This window comes from Tamandua tetradactyla, chromosome 2 (assembly GCF_023851605.1).
Source record: "Tamandua tetradactyla isolate mTamTet1 chromosome 2, mTamTet1.pri, whole genome shotgun sequence".
Taxonomy (NCBI): domain Eukaryota; kingdom Metazoa; phylum Chordata; class Mammalia; order Pilosa; family Myrmecophagidae; genus Tamandua; species Tamandua tetradactyla.
Window position 1 is genome coordinate 193,875,014 of NC_135328.1, and position 21,679 is coordinate 193,896,692.

The 21,679-nt window shown below is 39.5% G+C and overlaps 1 protein-coding gene and 1 long non-coding RNA gene across 5 annotated transcripts in view; one reads left to right on the forward strand and one right to left on the reverse strand.

Moving 5' to 3' along the window:
- Window positions 1–592: 592 nt before the first annotated feature.
- On the reverse strand, window positions 593–7,634 carry LOC143663916 (uncharacterized). 2 transcript variants are annotated; one of them, XR_013166230.1, is made up of 3 exons: window positions 7,480–7,634; window positions 6,906–7,024; window positions 593–966 (listed from the first exon to the last, which is right to left on the reverse strand). It is a non-coding gene; the product is annotated as an uncharacterized LOC143663916 (long non-coding RNA). The 2 variants fall into 2 exon arrangements; XR_013166226.1 differs by lacking the exon at window positions 593–966 and adding an exon at window positions 1,480–3,582.
- Window positions 7,635–7,767: 133 nt separating this feature from the next.
- PTP4A2 (protein tyrosine phosphatase 4A2) overlaps window positions 7,768–21,679 on the forward strand; it is a 31,248-nt gene continuing 17,336 nt past the window's right edge. Inside the window, exon 1 of one of the 3 annotated variants that reach the window (XM_077150504.1) lies at window positions 7,768–8,161. The gene's annotated coding sequence lies outside the window, so the exon portion shown is untranslated. Of the gene's footprint in view, window positions 8,162–8,537; window positions 20,189–21,679 lie in introns of those variants that run through there. The other 2 variants (XM_077150502.1, XM_077150503.1) reach the window with 2 other exon arrangements.

The following is a 21,679-nucleotide window of genomic DNA, read 5'->3' on the forward strand; positions in this document are numbered from 1 at the left end:
ACAATAGTGAGAGAGTTATTACCAGCTTTGATTTACAGATGGAGAAATTGAGGCTCAGACAGGGAATTGACTTGTCTGAGGTCATAGTATAAGTCTCAAATTTTCTTACTCTTAACTTTTTTTAATAACACTCTTTTTTTTAATCACATAGTTGTATATTCATCATGATCATTTCTTAGAACATTTGCATCAATTCAGAAAAAGAAATAGAAAGAAAACAGAAAAAAATTCATATATAGCATAGCCCTTACCCTTCCCTTTCATTGATCACTAGCATTTCTTTTTTTTTAATTGTAAGCATGACCTTTTTTTAAGTTAATTTTTAATTAATTAAAAAAATAACGACAAACAAACAAAACATTCTTAACATATGATCATTCCGTTCTACATATATAATCAGTAATTCACAATATCATCACATAGTTGCATATTCATCATCATGATCATTTCTTAGAACATTTGCATCAATTTAGAAAAAGAAATAAAGACAACAGAAAAATAAAACGAAAACAGAAAAAAAAATTTTACCTACCATACCCCTTACCCCTCACCCCTCTCTTTCATTGATCACTAGCATTTCAATCTACTCAATTTATTTTAACCATTGTTCCCCTATTATTTATTTTTATTCTGTATGTTTTACTTGTGTGTTGATAAGGTAGATAAAAGGAGCATCAGACACAAGGTTTTCACAATCACGCTCTTTTAATTTTGATGCCCACATGCTGAACTCTTGCAGGCCAGAGATTTGTTTGCTAGAGTGTCCCTGAGAGTCCTCCTCAATGTGGTTTGAGTTTCGTGTTGTTTCTCCTCTCCCCATGAGGTCACTTCTCTGGGCAGTGATAGAACCTGAACCTGCCTCTGTGAGGTCACTTACAGAACTGTCTTGTGGTCATCTACTGTGGATTTCCAGCTCTTTGAGGGTAGACTCTGACCAGTCTGTCATCTCTCCGTATTTGCTGGTGCCTGGCCAGAGGAAGGGTTGTTTGAATGAATTAGTGGACTCATTGAGGAACTGGTATTTGAACCTAGGTCTGTTGGGCTTTCTGCTAAAGTCATATCAACTCCCTCGATATTGTCTGCAGGTCCTCCTTGCCAAGTGAGCCCCAGGTATATGTTGCTCAAGCCAAAATGCAAATAGCCAAGGCTGCAGGCAAGTCCATTTAGAATCTTTCCCCTGTCTTTCCTATTATAGAAACCAAAGAGAAACATGAAATTCCAAATGTGCCCTGAACCAGTCTCAACCCCCAAGTAAAGGAATGCAAAAGGTGAGAAGTCGCCATGGTAACGGCAGGGCCAGATGTGTTGGTGAATACTCAGTTTCTGCAGCATTGGCTAGGAAGGCCTGCCCAAGGTTTGTCAGAGCTTTGTGTTTTCAATCTATAAGGGAACTACATCTCATTTGTTCCTCTTAATGAGACTTCATGGGAGACTTCTGCTTTTCATTGCCTCCATTTTCTTATAAGTGGACGGGGAGGCAAAAAACCTTATTCTTCCCTTTCCCAACTACTCAGAAAAACACCAGAAAATCACCAGCAGTGTTCCCATCAGCAGTTTTGCTGCTGCCGGTCATGAAATCCCGTATCACTTAAATCGCTCTATTTTAAAGGTTTGTGAAAACTGCACCAAACTGATTTTTCCCACATCACTTCTATTATTTTTGCGGTTTCTCTTCTTCAGTGCTGCATAACCTGGGGGTCAGGGGACAAAGTCTACATAAAAGTTCAGTTAGTCTTATGTGGTTGGGGAAGAAAAATAAATGTTTTCGAGGGTATCAAATTATTGTCTTTCTTTTATTTACTCGTGTACTTATGTGTTTATTTTTTCCTGGGTCTGTTGAAAATGATTTGGCTTGCAGATTCCAAACTCAATTTAGCTTGAGGCCTTAATCATCAATGAATAGAGAATCTTATAATCACAGGGATGGAATGAACCTTAGAAGTCACCTGGCTTAGAGGTTCCCAGATGTTTAAATGTCATCAGTAGTTAAATGTTTAAAAAATGAAAAAGGGGACACAGATATGGCAGCCAACTTTTAGTCTGACCAAACAAGAACATGAAAGAAAAATAACTATCATGTACTACAACCACTGCTTCATAAAAGAAAGGACATTTTAATACCAAAAAAAAAAGAAGAAAAGGGCATAATGTCAGAATAAGACTGTCCCTTAAACTGAATAAATTTAGCATATGAAAATTCATTTCTGTATCCTTATTCTTCTCCTTTTCCCATGCAATAGCACCAGTTTGAGGACAGATATTTGAAAACTATTGATCTGGTTTACTGCTCCTACCAGAATTTCTTGGAGATTGTGTCCCTGTCCTCCCCTTGGATACCTCTGGTTGGTGGGGGGGCTCACTACCTTCCCTCTTTGGAAAATTCAAGCTGCTACTTCTTTCTCATAGCCCTTCCTTTGCTTGTCCTCCTTCAGGCTGATTAGATGTCCTCCCCCCGCCCCCCCCACCACCATATGCTCCCTTATATCCCCTGCAATTAAACCTCTTTTGTAGTGCTTATCACATAATACTGTCAATGCCAGTTGATATGGTCATTTCTCTCCTAGACAGTCAATTTCTTGAGGGCAGGGTCTGCATCTGTTGACTGCTGGATCCTCAGGCCCATCACAAGGCAGAAGGAATGGACTTGCTCACCAGCCCACATCCCAGCCTGGCCTCTACTCTGTTTTCTGGAATTTTATAGACCTATTTTATAGGGGCTGGGGGAGGAGGGCTAATCTATTCAGGATCCTTGAAAACATGGTAGGAAATTTAGGCTCACTGATGTGGAATGGGTACTTAGGGTTACCACTAAATGAAATGGGATCCACTGTGGAGGAAGTCAGATTCTGCCCATAGCATCTGAAAGAATTAAGAAAACTGTGCATCATTGAGGAAGAATCCTCTCAATTTTACAGTGTGACCTTGATTGCCCTATTTGGGCTAGTGCTTTGATGTCCTTGTGTGTAGAAACATTATCACTGTCTGATATTAAACATTTATACACTAACTGATAATCTAAGTCATTCTATAAGAGGTTGCTATAATGAGTTTATACTGGCAAGCCAACATCTGAAATGTAGATAGATTCTAATTACATTCTCTTTAAAAAGGCGGATGGCATAGTGGCTGAATGTGTGGGACCCAGGAATAATACTCCCTGAGTTAAAATCCAAACTCCATTATATTCTAGTTTCCTCATATGTAAAATGGGACTAATAATAATTCCCACCTCCTAGGATTGCTGTGAAAATTAAATTAGTTTATACATATGAAATGCTTAGAACAACAGTGCCTGGCATGGAGCAAATGCTCAATATCAGCTATGAACATCATTACTTCCTAACCCCTTCATTGTGTACAGAGATTTGCTGCTTCACTTCCAGCAGTTCTTGTTTAAGTTATTAATAAAGGCTTTAATTTCGCTACTTCAGGGAAACCGAGTCACAAGTTATCAAGAAATGTCGTAATTTGAACCCAGCAGACAGGGCAGCGTCAGAGGTTAAAGTACTGGCCTCGAGTCAGCGCTGATTCTCTGCGAGTCCTTGAGCAAATCTCTGCCCTCTCAGGACCTCAACTGCCCATCTGTAAGATAAAAATAAAGAGAAAGAGCCCCGTTTCTCAATTTTCCATCTCCCTGGTCGCCAGCTCTCGAAGTAGTTTTCTTGTGTAGCAGAAATCCAGTTACCCCTGACCGCAGTGGAAATCGCGATGGCCGATGGGCTCAAGAAAGGATCCCGGAGGAGGCTGTGGTCTTCCAGTCCATTCTGGCCCAAGCCGTGATTCACCCGGAGCTTTCCAGCTCCTACCGGCATTAGGAGAGGAAACACTCCGCCCACCGATCCACCCTGGAGCGAGCCTTGACATCTCCGGGAATTCACAACTCCTCTCCCTCCCTGCTGGGCTCCCCCAAACAGCACGCTGGGGCGGCTCTAAGGCCTGCTGAGGCCGCAGCTGCTCGCTGAAAGCAAACTGCGGTTGGTCAGTGCTCGACTCCGCGGGGCTGCTTGCAGAAGCTGATTTGCAAGGGGGTGGGGGTGTTTCCTGCAGCTTGCTGGAGCTGGGGCTCTCCCTCCCTCCGCCCTTCGCGGCCCCCCCCCCCCCCCCGGCCCCTTTAAAAGAGGGCTGTAAAATTCCGGAAGAGAGATTAGAGGTAGGGGATGGGCGGGGTGGTGAATCAGTACATTCCTTCCTCTCCCCCCCTCCGCCTCTACGGTTATCACTCTGGGAGGGCTGGGTCCTCTCATGGCCTTCCCTCGACCGGTCTACTGGCAGGGACCAGGCAAGCTGAGCAGTGCTGGGTGGGAACCTCCCAAATTCATCTGAACTTTGTAGAGCTTGTATCGCTTATTTTGCAGCTCATGACCCCATTTAGTTACGGTTGGGGAATTTTTATTGTTGCTTCCAACTGGATCCTTTCCATGAGGGTGGTTCAAGGCCTGTCTTTGCGTTTGTTAGTCGCTTCCATTTGAGTAAACCCCTACTATATGGCAGGGTCTGTGCTGAGTCAGACACTCTCATCTCCCCCCAAATTTGCAATGTAGACAAACTTTGTCTCTTGTTAAAGGCAAAGAATCTGAAGGCTCAGAGAGGTTAGGTAATTTATCCAAAGCCATACAGTGGCAGACCCATGAATAATCCCAGCTGGTTTCCTACCACACTTTGCTGCTTCCTTTACTTTAGGTCATTGAAAGGGAACACTTATCAGGTATAGGAAAGTAACATTTATGGACCACCTCCCACCTTGCCAGGCACTTTAAATATATTGTCTTATTTAATCAATCAATATTTCACAACAACCCCTTGAGAGAGATGTGATTGCCATGCCAGTATTACAGGTGAGGAACCTTTAAGAGGTCATGAATTTAAGGACCAGAGCTAGGATTACTGCACAGTCACGTTACAAAGCCTGGGCTCTTTCTGAAATCTCAGGTAAAAGTTTGTATTTGTGCCTGATAGTTTAAAAAAACACTTTCTAGCTCTTCATTGGGGGACTTTCACCGTATTTCACAGATAAGGCTCATTCATGAAATTAAGTCATCTGTTCAAGGTTACAAAGCAACAGATAATAGCAAAGACTGCAATTTTGAAACAAACTCTGTAGAACCAGATTCCAAACTCATTCCATTCATTCATTTTATGGTGCTAACCACCTTGTTAATATTTTTAATAATAGATAAAATTTATTGAACATGTACCCAGTGCCCAACACTATGCGACCTAAGTTACTCTTAAATACTTATAACAACCTTATGAGGTAAGTACTACAACCATTTCCATTTTCCAGATAGGAATATACAACAACTAATGGCAAGGGTACTAGAGGAACCAGGCACCTAGGTTGTCTTTACCTTTATCTACAGCCACTTCTCCAAGGGGCTCATATTTTTTTGCCACACAGTCATGGCTTCTTTCTGTAACGCCTATGTATGGCGGCCCCAAATAGCTCCTACACTCTGTAAAACCAGTTAAGAATACTGCCAGCTTTGCCTTACAGGGATGTTGGGAGGATTAATAAACTAATGGCAGTTGGAACTCTTGAGCAAAGGCACTGGATAAACTCAGGGCACTTACTATGTGTGAAACTCATTGCCAAACATGGTTCCTGATGTAATAAGATGCTGGCAGCGCCATTTTTTATCTGTTTGAAGTGTGAAGGAAGCAGAACCACGTAACAATCTTTCTTGGGAAATCATTTTGGATGAGGGCATTCATGTAAGGGGACAGAACATCTTCCTGCTGTCCTGAGGATATGGGAGGTGAGGGAGCATGCTATGGTCTTAGGGCTGGTTCTTGTTTTGCTTTAAGAGGTGATTGTTTCCAACTTCACAGCAGGGTTTCCACCTTACCCTGAGAAATACAAGTTACGAACTGGTGTCAGAGATCATGCTTACTTAAGCTTCGGAGGTAGACAACCCTGGGTCCAAATTCTGCTTTCAATGCTTCATTTTCTCTGAGCTGTTCCCTTTAAAATACTGATGATAATACCTTATTTTGAAGTGAAAACTTGATAATATATTTAAAAACACCTCTCCCAGGGCTTGGCGTAGAGTAGATATTTAATAAATAGTAGCCATTATTGTAGCCAATATTGTCAATTTTATGTTGTTAATATTTACTGACATTTAGGGCCAGGCTAAGAGCTAGGTGGGGGGAAATTAATTCATTTATTCAATAACTATTAGATTGTCCCAAAGAAATCAGTCTAAGCAGGGGAGAATTAGGAAAATAGGCATTTACCACGCGGTGGGATTAATGTTACGATGAAGGATTGCAAAAGGTGCTTTGAGACCTTAGTGGAAGAAGCAATAACCAGGGATCTCATCAGAAGTTTTGCAGAGGAGGTAGCTCTTCCCTGGTTGAATTTTCTGCTTCCAGGAAGTGGAAAATGCTGCCGGCTGGAGGTAGCTAGAATGCAAGCAGCAGCTGAGCATTCCTCACTCCTGATTCTGATCTGTAGCTCCTCTTGCTTGTCAAGACCTCTCAACTCCCACACAGCCCTGCCAGCCTGCGGTGCAATACCCTCCTCCTTGGCCACCTGCTGGTGGTGAACATCCTGGGTTCTGTGCTGTAGCTTGATGTGGCTGAGTCATAAGACCTTTCTTTTTACTGCTGATCCCTAACGGAAGCCTCCTGGTCAGGAGCAATGCCCCAAGTCTACCTTGTGGGAAAGGCCTAATGATGACTCTCCTCCTAGGGCTGGATGTACATTTATGTGGTGGTGAGGTGGCAAAGACATTAGCCCTAGGGGCAGGAGCCACTTCCAGAATTCACCCCATCTAAGGCCAACCCTCACCCCACCCCCACCTCCCAATCACCCCTGGAGAAGGCTTTCTACTTCCTGCCAAACCAGCCTCCTGTGCTTCTTTCTGACTGCCATCTGGCAGTGGCCCAGTCTCCCAACTCACCAGTGACGTTTTCCAACTAAAACGCAAGTCCGCGGGGTCTGGCAAAGAATTTCTGGCCCACTTCCAAATACAAGAGGTCAAAGCCTTGGGCCAGAGTCTGTAGTCTCTAGAATAATTCCCTGTGTTAAAAGGGACATTAGTTTAGAAACCTTGAAATTGAGGGTCTCCTCTTATCAGGCATTTTTCATACATTATAATACTGACACGTGAAAAGAGCCCCATAAGGTAGCTGGTTATATTTATCCCATTTAATTGTTACGAATACGCAGAAAGAGTAAATGGCTTGTTCAAGAACCCACATTAGGGAAGTTCGAATTTCGGTAAGTCAGGGACCGTTCTTAGGTCTGATTTGCGCGCGCGCGCGCGTGTGTGTGGCGGGGTGAGGTAGGGGCACAGAAATATCCTTCGCAAAGACATGCAAGCCATCTGTTTGGGGCCTCGAAAAGGGCAGCCTAAAACTGAGCTGCTCTGGTTCGCTCTTCTGAGTTGGAAATCCCTGAGCAAAGGGCTCGGTCGCCATTTAGTTCCAATAGCATCTGGTCCTAGGACAAAGCGGTGAGAAAAAGTCCTTCACCTTCGTGGGTCACACTGCGGTCACAGCCCTTGCCCCTACTCAGGTGCGGATGGGCGGAGCGCAGTGTGGGCGAGTGACTCAGACCACATTCTGTTCCCCCCTCCCGGGTCATATGGACGCGCCTTCCGCAGTCAGGAGTGTAGAGCGGAACGAACCACGAGGAGGAGCAGGGGAGGCGCCGAGGGCAGTGGGTCAGCGCGAGCCGGTGCGTCAGCCAGTCAGCAGGCGCTGAGGGCGGGCCGACGGGTGCGCGCGCCGCGCCCCGCAGCGCCCCCTGAGGGGCGGCGGCGGGAGCTGGTTCCGGCTGCGCGCGCAGCGGTGGTGGCGACGGCGCAATCCGCTGGTCTGTAACCGTCGTCTCTCCGGTAGCGGCTGGAGCGGTAGCGGCGGCCGGGCAAGGCACAAGGCGACGCCATAGGACAGCGGCGGCAGCGAGGGCAGAGGCGGCAGCAGGAGACGCAGCGGTAGCCGCAGCAGCAGCAGCAAGACGGACTCGTGGACACGCGCCGCCGCCGCCGCCGCCGGGCCGGGCCGGGTGTCGCGCGCCGAGGCTGGGGGGGAGTCGTCGCCGCCACCGCTACCGCCGCCGCCGCCGCCGCCGCCGCCGAGGTGACTGAGGAGAGAGGCGCCTCCTCGCTCCCGCCGCCGCCAGACTTCAATGCCCAGTTCCCAGCTCGCCGGCGTGAGTGCTCCCCTCACGGGCGGCCCCCGGGCGGGCTCCCGGGCCTCGGGGAAGGGGGGGGCGGGAGGCGCCGCAGCCATTAGTGCAGGCCTGAGACACGTCCCCGGAAGGAGGGCCGGGTCGGGGGTGGGGGTAGCGCGACCGAGAAGCGTGGAGAACGAGGTGGGTAAGTGAGTGAGAGTGTGTTTGTGGGTGTTTGTGAGTGTGTGGAAGAATATTGTGTATGTGGGAAGTGTGAGGAGAGGGAGTGTGGAAGGGAGTGTGAGTGGCGGGGGAAGAATGAGTGTGTGAGTGGGGGCAGAAAGTGTGGATGGGGAGAATGTGAGTATCTCTGGAGGGTGTGGGGGGAAACAGTGACGGGAAAGAATGTGAGAGTAGGGGAGAGTGAGTGAGTGTAGGGAGAGTAGCTGGGAGAAAATGTGGATGGAGAGACTGGGGGAGAGTAAGTGAAGAGGTGAATGCGAGCAGGCGTGTGGGAGAAGAGTGTGTGTGTGAGAATATGAATGTGGAGACAGAGTGAGTGTATGAAAGGTGTGAGAAGGTCTGGGGAGGTGGGTGGCAGATGAGGGAGCGTGTAAAAATGTGCCTGCTTTTGCCCAGAGTAAGGCAGACATCCTGGAGGACCCTTCTCTTTGGTCTTTGTGCTTGGTATAGTGAATTCTGGTGTTCTGGGTTAGGGACGCCTTTTCAGGAGCATCCCTTCCCTGGATCTTTGGGTAGACGGAAAGGATATAGGAGTCGGTTCCCTTGACACTATAATTTGGGATTTTTTTTAGAAAGGGTGTCCTTTTTTCTTTTCCAGTTTTTACCCCCAATGTTTTACCTCCTCTCCTTTTGTCACCGTGAAAGTGGCTTAAGTTGCCAAGTTTATCATAAGGTTTCTGTGGTAGTCTAGGGCTCTGAGAGCTACAGGCAAGAGACTAGGGTCCTTCTATCGGCAGGACCCTAGTGTCTTGCCTGTAGAGTATTCAAAAGCATAGACTCTACGGTGTAAGTACTGCTAGTTCTTTAGGGGGAAAATATTTCATTGTTACATAAATTGAAATAATATATTTAGGTGTGGCTCCTTCTGGAGGAAAGCTCATAAGAAATAATAATAATGATGATGAAACCATAACATGGTGCTGATGAGCCATAGGATAGTTGATTACTTCCTGGTGTTTGTGAAGAAACATATAAAATGACCTGCAGTCCTAGGGTCCTTGTATGCATTTTGCAAATGCTTGTTTGATACCGAGTCACCAAACCTTAACCACAACCAGATTAAGATATGGTAGCTGTTTGGTGCCATGCAATGTATTACATAGTGGTTTCAGACAAGAGGTAAGTGAAGTTATGCACTGTTAAATATGAAAAAAAAATAGGGACACAGAATGAGTGACACATTATTAGGGCTTCAGAATCACTTGTCAGTATGCTTTTGTATTAGTGAAGATGGTGAGAAATGGTTTGCCAGTATTCTGACCCTGACATTTAAAAAATGTTTCATATTGAAGACTGAATGGCCCAGTGATTGTCAGGGACTTTTTGCAAAATCCTGTGGTGTAGAAGTAAGGGTTCTTGATGAAGAGTATCTTGATAGGCATTTTGCACTTTAATGGTGGAAAATCTCATAGAAGTTTTTTGAGAGATCTTTATAAGGGTGTAGGCTTCCATCTAGGCAGTCTTTCAATATTATGATTACCCGGGTAGGGTGGTCCTTTTAGATATTAGACTTATAGAATTACAGGCAAAAGCATTTATGTAATGTAATTAGAAGCCAAAAATTATATTTTTCTTAGTCTGATTTCCTTTGTCATGTATGACATTGATCCAGAGGGAAGTGTCCTTTTTCTCAATCTCTAGCTGCTTTCTGCTTTTAGAAATAGTAAATATTACTATTCAGCAGGAAAGGGATTAAATAGTGCCCTACTATCATACCAGGTGCTTTTTATAGTCCCTCATTTACAATTATGGCAAAGTTGGTAGATATTCTCAATTTGCATCTATTCAGATTTAGAGTGGCTTCTACTTTCCTGGCACTAGGGATACAGTGATGAGCCTTCATGGATTTACGGTGGAGTGATGAGATGAAGAGATACGCTCAAAGGGGTTAGGTAATTTTTTCAAGGTCACACAGTTAATAACAACTGGAGCTGGATTGAAAACTCAGATTGGTCTCACTTTACCTTGGTTTTGCCACTAGTCCATTACTACCCTCTCAGTAGCTTGTCTCACTTTGAGGTTTCTCATATACACAGTGCTTTATGATTTGGCAGCTTGTACAGATGAGAGGTGTTGGAGTTAGTGCAGAAGACTGAATGGCTGGAGGCAAGATGATCGTTGGGGAGATGCTGACTTGAGGCTCTTCAGGGCCTAGGCTAGGCTTTTATGTGGGAGGAGATTCAGTGTTCAAACTCTCTTAGGGCCCCAGGGTTTGTGCTTTGAGACAAGTTTTTATGAGGCACCTGGGATATGTCTGGGAGAGGAGAATGATTAAAGAAACCCAGCAATCTTTTATGTTGTTTTCCATTTTGGGGGAAAGGATAAGAGCATATTTATTGGGGCTAAGAGTCAACTCGAAGTTGTCACTTTTTTTGTGAAAGGCTCTCTTTCAGTTGTGTGGAATACTTACCTCAGGAGATTGTGAACATCACGTGAGAAACTATACTCAAAAACATTTTGTTTGTTAATTGTAAATTGAACTATAGAATCAAAGTAGTATTACCACTAAGACTTTCCTACTATGGCAACAGTTTAATTATTATATTTAGTAGCTTGGAAATACTGGCATTTTAGAACACCTTTATAAATCAAAAATAGTTTAGAACTGCTGAACTCCATATGTTCTGACTCAGAAAAGCAAAAGTCAAACCGCTCCTTCCATGAGTCAGTCAAGCGATATTTAATTTGAATGAACTAAATTTATAGGCAGGAACCATTTCCAACATCATTGAACTTTGGTGGCACTCGGGAAGAGTAAATGTTTGAATGCTTTTGCAGAAAATTTTTTAAAAGTCTGAAAACTCATATTTTACTTGAAAACATTTGTATACAAGGTAAATCAGATTTATTTTTCTTAAGAATTAACTTTTTAATCATTTTGTCTTTTAATCATTTCCTTACACAGTAATTATAGAAACTTTACAATTTTGAGATGCAACATTGAAATTTTGTAGAGATTTATTTTATAGGGTTAGGTTGTACTTGTTCCTTTTTGTTGGAATGCAGAACTGAAACCAGTGAATCTCTAGAAGAAACATTTACAAGATGCAAAGGAGTATATATGTATTTTAGCTGTTACTCTTGGAAGAATGAAACCTATATTAGAACGAGTGAATCCCAAGTTAGATCGATTTCTTCAGGTGCTAAAACCAAGTAGCTATGCTACTTGTTGAATAAAAGTTGTACATCTCAAAATTTTCAGTAACTCCAAAACAGGATCCATAGTACTGACATGATAGATTTATTTATGTTTATTGAATTAAGTAGTGATAGAGATCTTGTGGTCTTGGGATGTTATTTATTAAATATACAAACACAAATATTCTTATCATATGGTCTTTCCATTCTTGATATATAATCAGTAACTCACAATATCATCACATAGTTGTATATTCATCATCATGATCATTTCTTAGAACATTTGCATCAATTCAGAAAAAGCAAAAAGAAAAAATTAATATATACCATACCCCTTACCCCACCCTTTCATTGATCCACTAGCATTTCAGTCTACTAAATTTATTTTACCATTTGTTCCTCCTATTATTTATTTATTTTTTATCCATGTGTTTTACTCATCTGTCCATAAGGTAGATAAACGGAACATCAGACACAAGGTTTTCACAATCACACAGTCACATTGCGAAAGCTCTATTATTGTACAGTCATCTTCAAGAAACGTGGCTACCGGGACACAGCTCTACATTTCAGGCACTTCCCTCCGGCCTCTCCATTATACCTTAACTAAAAAGGTAATATCTATATAATGTGTAAGAAAAACCACCAGGATAACCTCTTGAGTCTGTAATCTCTCAGTCATTGACACTTTATTTTGTCTCATTTCTCTCTTCCCCCTTTTGGTCGAGAAGCTTTTCTCAATCCCTTGATGCTGAATCCCAGCTCATTCTAAGATTTCTGTCCCTTGTTGCTTTTTGTGTTGGCTGAGAGAGAGAGAGGCTGCATCTGAGCAACAAAAGAGGTTCTCTGGGGGTGACTTTGTAGGCTTAGTCTATCCTTTGTGGGGATAAGTTTCATATGAACAAACCCCAAGATTGAGGGCTGGGCCTATTGCTTTGACTGTCCCCATTGCTTGTGAAAATGTCAGGAATTCTCCACATGGGAAGGTTGAATTTTCCCCCTTGGGATGTTTTTGAACTCCGACATTATACTTCAAGGCTCTAGGTTTCAACATTGCCTTCTTGAGAATCTTCTTTGTGTTAAATCACATCACATCAAATTTAAAACCTAAGGATACTATGAGTAAGTGGTATTCTTTTATTTCTACAGCTAGGAAATTGACTTTATAGATCAATTGTGAAATCCTAGGTTTTGGTATCCAAATTAAAGAGTATCAGTAGATAGATGACAGTGGAATAAAAATATATATATATGTTCTTGTGGCTTAAAACACCTAAAACTTTGGCTAAATTTTTCTATTCAGTTAACTAGTCATTTTAGTAGGAGAGCCCTCTAGGAGTTAAGAAGATTTTGAGGAAGTTGACCATTTTTTGCTTGAAATTTAGAGGGTTTTTTTTTTTTTATATATATACTTTAGTTACTTGCATAACTTTTTTTTTCTCTTTGGGGGGATGTTCCCACATTAATCTCTCTCTCAACACTATTTGGGTTATGTAGAAATTGGAGGAGTCTTTGGATACCACCAATTATAATTGCTTTGAGAAATGGCAATTTGAGTTTGTTAATCTGTGGACTATTAGGAGAGCTTTCTATTAGTTTTGAATTTCATAACTGTTATGTGTATAGACCTGTCTGGTCTGGTAGCTTTCTCCACTTATTTGTTCTATTGTCTGAACTACATGAGCTCCTTTGACTTTCTGGCCACTTTCTTGGGATTTGAAGCCTTGCAGGATTTCTTGGTGTAAGGCTGAAGTGGTGTTCTATGTAAATCTTTTGCCCCCTGAGTTGTAGACATCTAAGCTGAGCCAGAAACTATCACTACTCTAACACCTGCACAAAAGAAGCCACACAGCATTGCAGCCTTTGTTCACTTTCCACAGTTACCCTTTGTGGAATTACCAGGTCCCAGGTGAGAAAATGACCCTTCTGCACGTTTTAGGGTGGTTTTCCCTGCACTGTCTGTTCAAACAGTATAGATTTATAGGGCACCAAAATCTTTCACAGAAAGATGACTATAAGGAGTTAACAGATTATTCCAATAGTTTTTATGAAGTTAACTTGAGTAAAATGTTTGTTTGCCTGCACTGATTTCCTTACCTATGGCTTCTGTAACACAGAATCCACTCCAATTTAAGTAGCCTAGAAACGAAATTTCATCATTTGAATATAGGTTTACATTGCACATTGGCTTTTGAATCTGTAGAGAATTTTAAGATTAAACTTTGCTGTGACCCTTTCTTTGCTAGTTAAGCCTAGTTTGAAAAAATATTTTGACCGTTAGAACAAAAATCTACCTTCAGAGAAGTGGTGTATTTAATTCCTTTCATTGTATTTTTCAGTTGACATTTCATTCTTTCCAGAAAATGTTAATTCTTTTGGCGTAAAATGCACACATGATATATTTGCTTTAGCAGATCAGATAAATTACTTTATGTTTTTGTTTCTGCAATAGCCAAAAATGTTGGCTCTTAACTAATGTATTGTTTGACAAGAATTCAAATTCACAAATGGGTCTGCTTTCTTCTCGTGCTTTATTTTTAGTTAATATTTGAGCATCTTTTTTTTTTTTTGCAGTGTTTTATAGGAAACACTCACTAGATAATACCATCACAGTATTTGTAAATTGGGCTTATATACTTTTGTTAACATTTACTGTTTTTAGTTGCAAAGCAAATTAATGTATTTTCTACTTTCTATTATTGGTGTAAAGACTATCATGAGGGAACAGGGTAGCTGGTTAGTACAGAAGGATATGAGTCATCAGCAGGATTTGTCAGCAAATTGAGAAGATGTGATGGAGAAACAGTAGAATCTAGGGACATAATTCTTCATTGCACATTTGTGGTCACAAACAAGTTTCCTTTGATGATTAGTTTAAATTTAAATTGTTTGGCTTTTTCTGGGTGGAAAACACTTCAAATGTAAATCATAGACTGTAGTCTCAACTATTTTTCTGGTGAGATGGGATCTTCATTTGGAAGTTATCAACAAATAGAATTTAATTAAACTCATGTCATTTCTTTACTAGGAAAAGTAATTTAACTATCTAGTAAGATTTAATAAGTTGAGAGTATTTGTTAAGCTTCTGTTTATGGAGTTGCTCAGGAGATGTGCACTAGCATGCCAGCATTTACTTTCTTTCAGTGAGTGGAGTTGTTCCTTAACTAATATTCTATTCTTAAATTCCTCAGAGCCTTTATTTCATTTGTCTTGGTCAGAAATTCTCAGCTTAACCAAGGATTCCCCAGTTATCTAACCAAGGACTGAGCTCCTTCCTCAAGTTAGGCTTCCATGTCTTTCACTGTTTCTACCAGTCTTCCATTATTGCTTTATAAATTTTATCTTTATTCAGGGGTCTTCTTTAATTAACCCTATGCCATTTACCAGTGCTTACTTTCTGTCCTCAAAGTATATAGCGTTAATATGAAAATTTAATGCCCATCATCAAGTGGTTTTCATCCATATTGTTTTTTCTAAAATCTTTGTCCTGGATAATATCTGTGATAGAGCACCATAAATGCTTGTTAAAAGACTTAGTTAGGATTTGTTGCATTTTAGTTTCATTCAGAGGTGGTATATTTTCCCTCATCTCAGTAAGCATTTGGAGGAAGAGGACAAGAATGACTGAGTTTTTCACCCTTAACAGAATCCATGTTGAATTAACCTAGTGAACAAAGAATAATTACCCCTTAACGTGACAGTATAGAGGTATTTCACATTTTTACTTTACATTTATATGTAATGTGAAATAATTGCTTTTACTATATGGTTTTTGATGATTGTGGATGTTATTGTGTTTGTGAAAATAAAAGCAAGCCATTATTGGGTAAATAGTGGGTAGACTATGTTTGAAAAGGCCACCAGGAACTTGGTGTACTTGTCTATCTTGTATACTATACTCAGTACATAGAGAGATGTCTGTGAAGTATGTGATTTATAAAAAGCAAGGTTAGGAGAGGAAGTGGAGGTGGGGTTTGTAAATGTGCTCAATACATTTGATAAAATGGGGAAATGAAAGAGTTAAGCTGTTGCATAAACTGCTAAGCGCTGAAACATGATGTATTTTAAATAATGCTAACAATAGCCTGGAAGTTTTTGCTTTGCATGCTGCTCCTGTGCTGTAGGTTATTTTGAAAGGTGATTCAAATAACCTTTTCCCAAGTATCTATTTTGCAACCTCAGGGAACTTGCAGCTGTTACAGTCATTCTCATTGTGCTCAGAAAACATTTCAGAGTGGTGTTGACAGGCTGAATTTAGGTGTCATTTGGATTCTTATTACAATTGAAGTTCAGAATCTCAGATACATTACTTTATTATTGAAATAATTGATTCAGCAGTTTGTGGGTTAATATATATATAGTGATGTTGAAAATTAAAAATTATTGAGACATAAATTGTTCTCAGAAAATTTTTTTGTGATTAAAGAAAAAAGAAAGATGGAAAGATGACAAGAGAAAAACAAATGTTAGGATTTAATTTTATGGAAAAGCGATAATTTGGATATAATTCGTTGTAAGGGATTGTAAGGAAGATTACCATAGTTGTTTTGAAAAAGAATATGCTTTAACTTTATAATAAAGAGGCTCTGAGTCTTAAAATACACATAAATTAAAGTCTTTAAACAAAGCCCGTGGAAAGGATAGCAATGATATCTTTGTCTGGAAATGAAAAGTATGAATGATTCGAATCAGGTTACTTGAGCTATTTAACTTAATCTTTAAAAGATTCACTGAAAACGAGATTACTGTTCAATATTAGAATTGTACTGTTAGGATTTTTAATGTTATTGGAACTCAAATAATTTTTTTAGAAAAACTGCAGATTGCATGATGCCTTTACTTTCATTTAAATTTATTTTTTTGAAATAAATAAAATGAGATTCATCTGGAGAATTGCTAATCTTAAGAGGAACAGTGCAGTATGAAATTGAAAAATATTTTCAAGTATGGCATGAAAATATTTAGTGCAATTTTTTGTCTTAACTTGTAGAGGCAGGCATCTGTAGAAAATATAACTACTTTAATCACCAAGGTGCAAACAAATTCGGAAACCTCTGCCTTTTCCTTTGCGTGGGAACAGGGCTCACAAGATTTCAGTAAATAACTAACACTGTTCTCAGAACCAGGTATGATCATTAACTGCTTTCTCTTTCTATCTGAGTGCCAAACTTTGTATCTCATGCTGGTTCTGAAATATTAAGACATTGTCCCACCATCAAGGTCGTAGTTTCTTTTTATAGAACTGATAATTGACTTCTGTTCTGAAACTTGATTCTCAAGTTCCCTCCTTACAAGAGGAAGTGGAAAAGTGGGAATAACCAAGGGAGTAACTGAGACTTTTTTCTTTTAGCAATAAAAAAGCATTATATTATTTTTAGCTTGCTTGCAGATATTTTGGATGCTGATTTGTGTAGAATTTAATGGGTAACTTTTTCCTTATCAACTCCCTAGGCCTGTAGTAGTGGAAGAGGGGAGCTAACATTAATTTGCATCTTCTGGTTGACTGTTCTCAAATGTAGGTTTCTGCGAATTCTTCCAGTTACTCAGTCCCTTGACTCTTACCACAAATCCCATATCCAATCTGGACAAGTCCTTTTAGACTTTACCTTAGAATATATCTTGAAACTGACCCCTTCTCATTCCCTCTGCTTCTACTACCCTGATCTAAGCCATCATTATCTACTGGATTATAGCAACAGGCTCCTAACTGATCTACTTGCTTCCACTCTTAAGACTCTTAGAATCTGTCTCCACTAGCAGCCAGATTGGTCTTTATAAAATGTAAATTATCACTTACTTGAAACCCTCAACTGGCTTCTCTATATTTTTGTTTGAGTAAAAGCCAAAGTCCATATAGTGGCCTACAGGACTCTTTTATTTCTCTGACCTCCTCCTCATTGCCTGGCCCTCTCTTTTCCAATAGTACTGGCCCCCAATGCTATTCCTAGAACACCGAAGCGTGTTCCCACCGCATAACCTTTGGTACAGCTAATCCTTCTGCCTAGAATGCTCTGCCCTCAGATGTCTATTTGGCTGACACCCCCAGATCTTGGATAAAATGTCATTTTTTTTTTTTGGTGAGGCTTTGCCTGGTGACCTTATTCAGAATTGGGATCCCCTCTCCCTTCTGGCACTGCTGATTCCCCTATTTTGCATTGTTCTCTATAACAGTGGCCTAGTTTGTCTTTTTCTGCCCACTAAAATGTAAGATCCATGACAACAGAAATTTTTGTTTATTTTGTTCACTGCTCTTGTGCACCTTTAAGTATGTGACACATAGTATATGCCCAGGAAATATTTGCTGAATTAATTAGTGAATTCTTTGTTTCTTTTTATTTATTTACTTATTTATTTATTCAAGATAACAACATACAAACACAAACATTCTTACCATATGATCATTCCATTCTTGTTATATAATCAGTAACTCACAATATCATCACATAATTGTATATTCATCATCATGATCATTTCTTAGAACATTTGCATCAATTCAGAAAAAGAAATAAAAAGAAAAAAAACCCTCCCTTTCATTGATCACTAGCATTTCATTCTATTGAATTTATTTTAACATGTTCCCCCTATTACTTATTTATTTAGTAAATTCTTAACTAGCCAGATTGCAAGGGATATGTCTAGCCCTTCAAGAAGATACTTTTTTCTTTATGGTTGACAGATTTTATGGTTCATACTTATTTTAGGGGAAAGTACAGGTATCTTCACTGAAGTGAATTTGTTTTAGGAAAAATCGTTGCCAAAGTTTACTCTTATATACAGTATTATGCTTTTCATGTTGCCTGATTGTAGAAACCAAGCTGACTCAAATTTGCATGACTTCCTGTAGAACCTGGTAAGAAAAGTAACACAGACCCTTGCTGTTAGATTTTATTTCCCGAGATCTAGAATTCTTTCATTACATATATATGTATATATTATAATATAAATTAGAAGTACCTTATATCATTTAATATGGAAATATAAAAAGTGATTTCTTAGTGGAAAGCTTTATGTGGGAGCACATTAATGGAATTTTTAAAAGGGTGTCTGCTAAGATTTGGTTACATCTTAAATGGGGCTCATTTTATAAAGTCCCTTCACACTTTTAAATTCTCTGTATTTATATTTGAACTTAGAATTATAGTTGCTAAGGCAGAACATGAATTTTATTCAGTTATTTAGTATTCTGATAAAGAATACCTTTTTGGAGTTCTTTAGGCACAGGCCTGCCTAGGACTAAGGGACTAGCTTCTTGAAACTGATCCCATGATTACTGTTAAGAAAGTAGTTAAATTGTAAATTGTTGCAGCGTTCTTTATCTCTCTGTTTCAGAGAATTAAAAAAAAATTAGGGTCATGTGCAAGGAAAAAAATTAAAGCATTTTAGTTCAAAACATATTTACTTGCTAGAATAAAGTAAATCATGATCCTGACCTCCAGCCCTACAGTCTTCCTCATACCCCAGGGGCAACCGCTGTTACCAGTTCTTTGTAACCTTCAAGATAGGCCATGGGTATGAAAGTATATACAACACTCACAAATGTTTCTATACATCTGTACGTGCTATTCATACTCTCATGCACCTTGCTCTTTTCACTTAGTAGTGTAGCTTAGCCATCTTTTCATATCAGTTTATGTGTCTGTTTTATTTTTTTAAACCTCTGTAGTTTTCTATTTTAAGAATATGCTATAACTAAATGTTAGGTATTATGTCTAATGCATTTTGGTTTTTGGTACTCACCAAGGTAGAGATAAGCATTACTGACTGTGGATAAACTATTTTTAACGTACCTCTTCAAAGTTTTAAGTTGTCTCTATTGTGCCTTTGACTTTTGGTTTTATTGACAGTGCACAGTTTCAGCTTAATAGGCCTCTGCTTGTTTGATTTTTTCTTTCAGCTCTCCCCTTTTTCATTCTTTTTTCCCTTTTCTTTCTCCTTTCCCTTCCTTTTATTTTAAAAGGATTTCTCTGTCACAGCCAAGGCTTTCTAATCCTTCCGTGAAGTTAAATTCTTTTGTTAAAAATGGAAATGTTGTCTAGGAAATGGAAATGTCCCAAATTCAATATTTTAAAAGTTCACTTCTATAAAAGATAAAATTGAAGGGTAGAGAGATTATTTGGATGTGTATTTGAATTTGACAACTGTTAGATGTCAAGTAAACCAGCCTTTTCCATCATCTAGTAAATTAAAAAGAAAACTTATTTTTTCATAGGTAGGATAGAATCCCAGAGAGACAACGTTAGAAGCAAGTTTTCTTGTAAAATGTACAGGTGTGGAGCTTATGCTAAAACATAGGGCTCTACCCTATGTAAATACTTCAGAGTACTTTCTAACTGTGGTAGGTTGTTTATGACTTCTTACAGTCTGTTTGCTTTGTATTCTTTTATGTGTACCATTAGTTTATCTGAATTGACAGGTGCAGAAATTTAACTGTTGATGCTTAGTTGAGCCTTTGAGGGAGGGGGAGGTCACAGAAGACTGCTTTTATCATGTGTCTGTTAAAATTGATAGAACATGCTGTTTCTTTTGGCAAAAATTCCTTTGCTGGGGATCTCAGTAGGGTGTTAAGAATTGAAAATGATAACAGTGAATTAGCTACATTTGTACCTGGAAGTGGTCATTCCAAAATGAGGTCGTAAGAATAAGATAGGGTAAAGTTTGCTGTTTGCTTGAGCAGTGAGTTCTTAGGTAAGTCATTTTAATCTCCCAAGCATTATTTTCTTTAAAAGGGGGTCAGTGTTTGATCTCTTAACTCTAAAATTCCTTGACTCTATAAGGAGTGCTATGAAATATTTTCTTATATAATCTAAGCTGGTTACATTTTGGTCTTACAGTTAGAAGTATGAGTTAAGAAGAGTAGTGGTATGTTTTTTTTTTTTTTTCTTCATTTGAATATAGAGATTTTATGTTTTTACTGCAGTGGGTAATTTACTCTGCTGAGGTATTTTTGAAACTCTTAGAGTGCCATTTTGAATTTTTTTTGTGTGTATCTTTCATATTTTAAGAATGTTTTAGTTCTGGGTTTGTGTCCATGATTACCTAATCACAAATATGCAATTTACAAAATAAAATTCCATAAGAATAACCTAAGGAGATTGAGGGTAAAAGAATAGGTTTGACAGTTTGAAGGCCTAGGTTCTTTTTTATCTATATTTCAGTTTCTTCCTAAAAGTGGTTGAATAATCATTCTCTTTCGTGTCTGTCTAGCTACCTTCCTCTTTTTTTGGTAGACTTCTAAACAAGCACTTATTGGAGACTTGGGGAAAAGGCAAGTGAAAAAATTAAACCTTGTCCCTACTTCCAGAGGAGTTATGATTATGTTGACATTCCAGCTATAAAGAGTACTGTGTTCAAAGCAGCAGGTCTAAAATATTATTAAAAATTCTACCTCAGTTCTTTCTTACCTTTTTTTTTTTTTGGTAGTGATTGATATTTTGGGGAAGGAGAAAGCTATGTGAATTGGTACTTTGAAATGCTTTGGTACTCTTGAGGCAATGATGTGAGAAATAAAAAGCTTAACTGGCTAAGACACGAAAGGGTGGTATTACACATTAGTTGAGTCACTGTACATTTTGGTACATTGAAAAACTCTGGATTAATATAAAACTTGGGATTGATTTTAGGCTCAAATAATTCATTGAGTGACCTTAGACAAGTCATTTCACTAATCCTCTTCCCTCATGGGTAGAAACAGCTACTCCGTAGTGAGGGAAGGAGATTTATTTTTTTAAAGTGTGTTCTGAACTAGTATCATATTGGGGTCCCCTGCATATATTTTGTATTGAAAGAATTTTACATCCCTAAGAGGGAATTTTGATAAATATGCTTAACCCAGATACGCTTTATTTAAGCACAGAGTAACAACCATCAAAGCAGAAAAATGAAGGGATTACTGTGAACTTTATAGAAAGGGTCCATAGAGTGAAGATTCCTTTAAGTTCTGAGCTTAATCATTTAGAAATGATTTGAGTTATAAATATCTTATTATCTCAGAAACTTTATTGAACCCTGTTTTGAAAAAAGAATGACACACTTGATTTTTGAATCTCTATTTTTAAAACTCTTGGTACACACTTTGCAGATGGCAGTAATTTCGAATTGGTGGCATTTTTTTTTATGTCTTTGGGCTCATAAGGAATGCATTCTGGCATTGTGTTTACTATGCTGTCAACCTCCAAT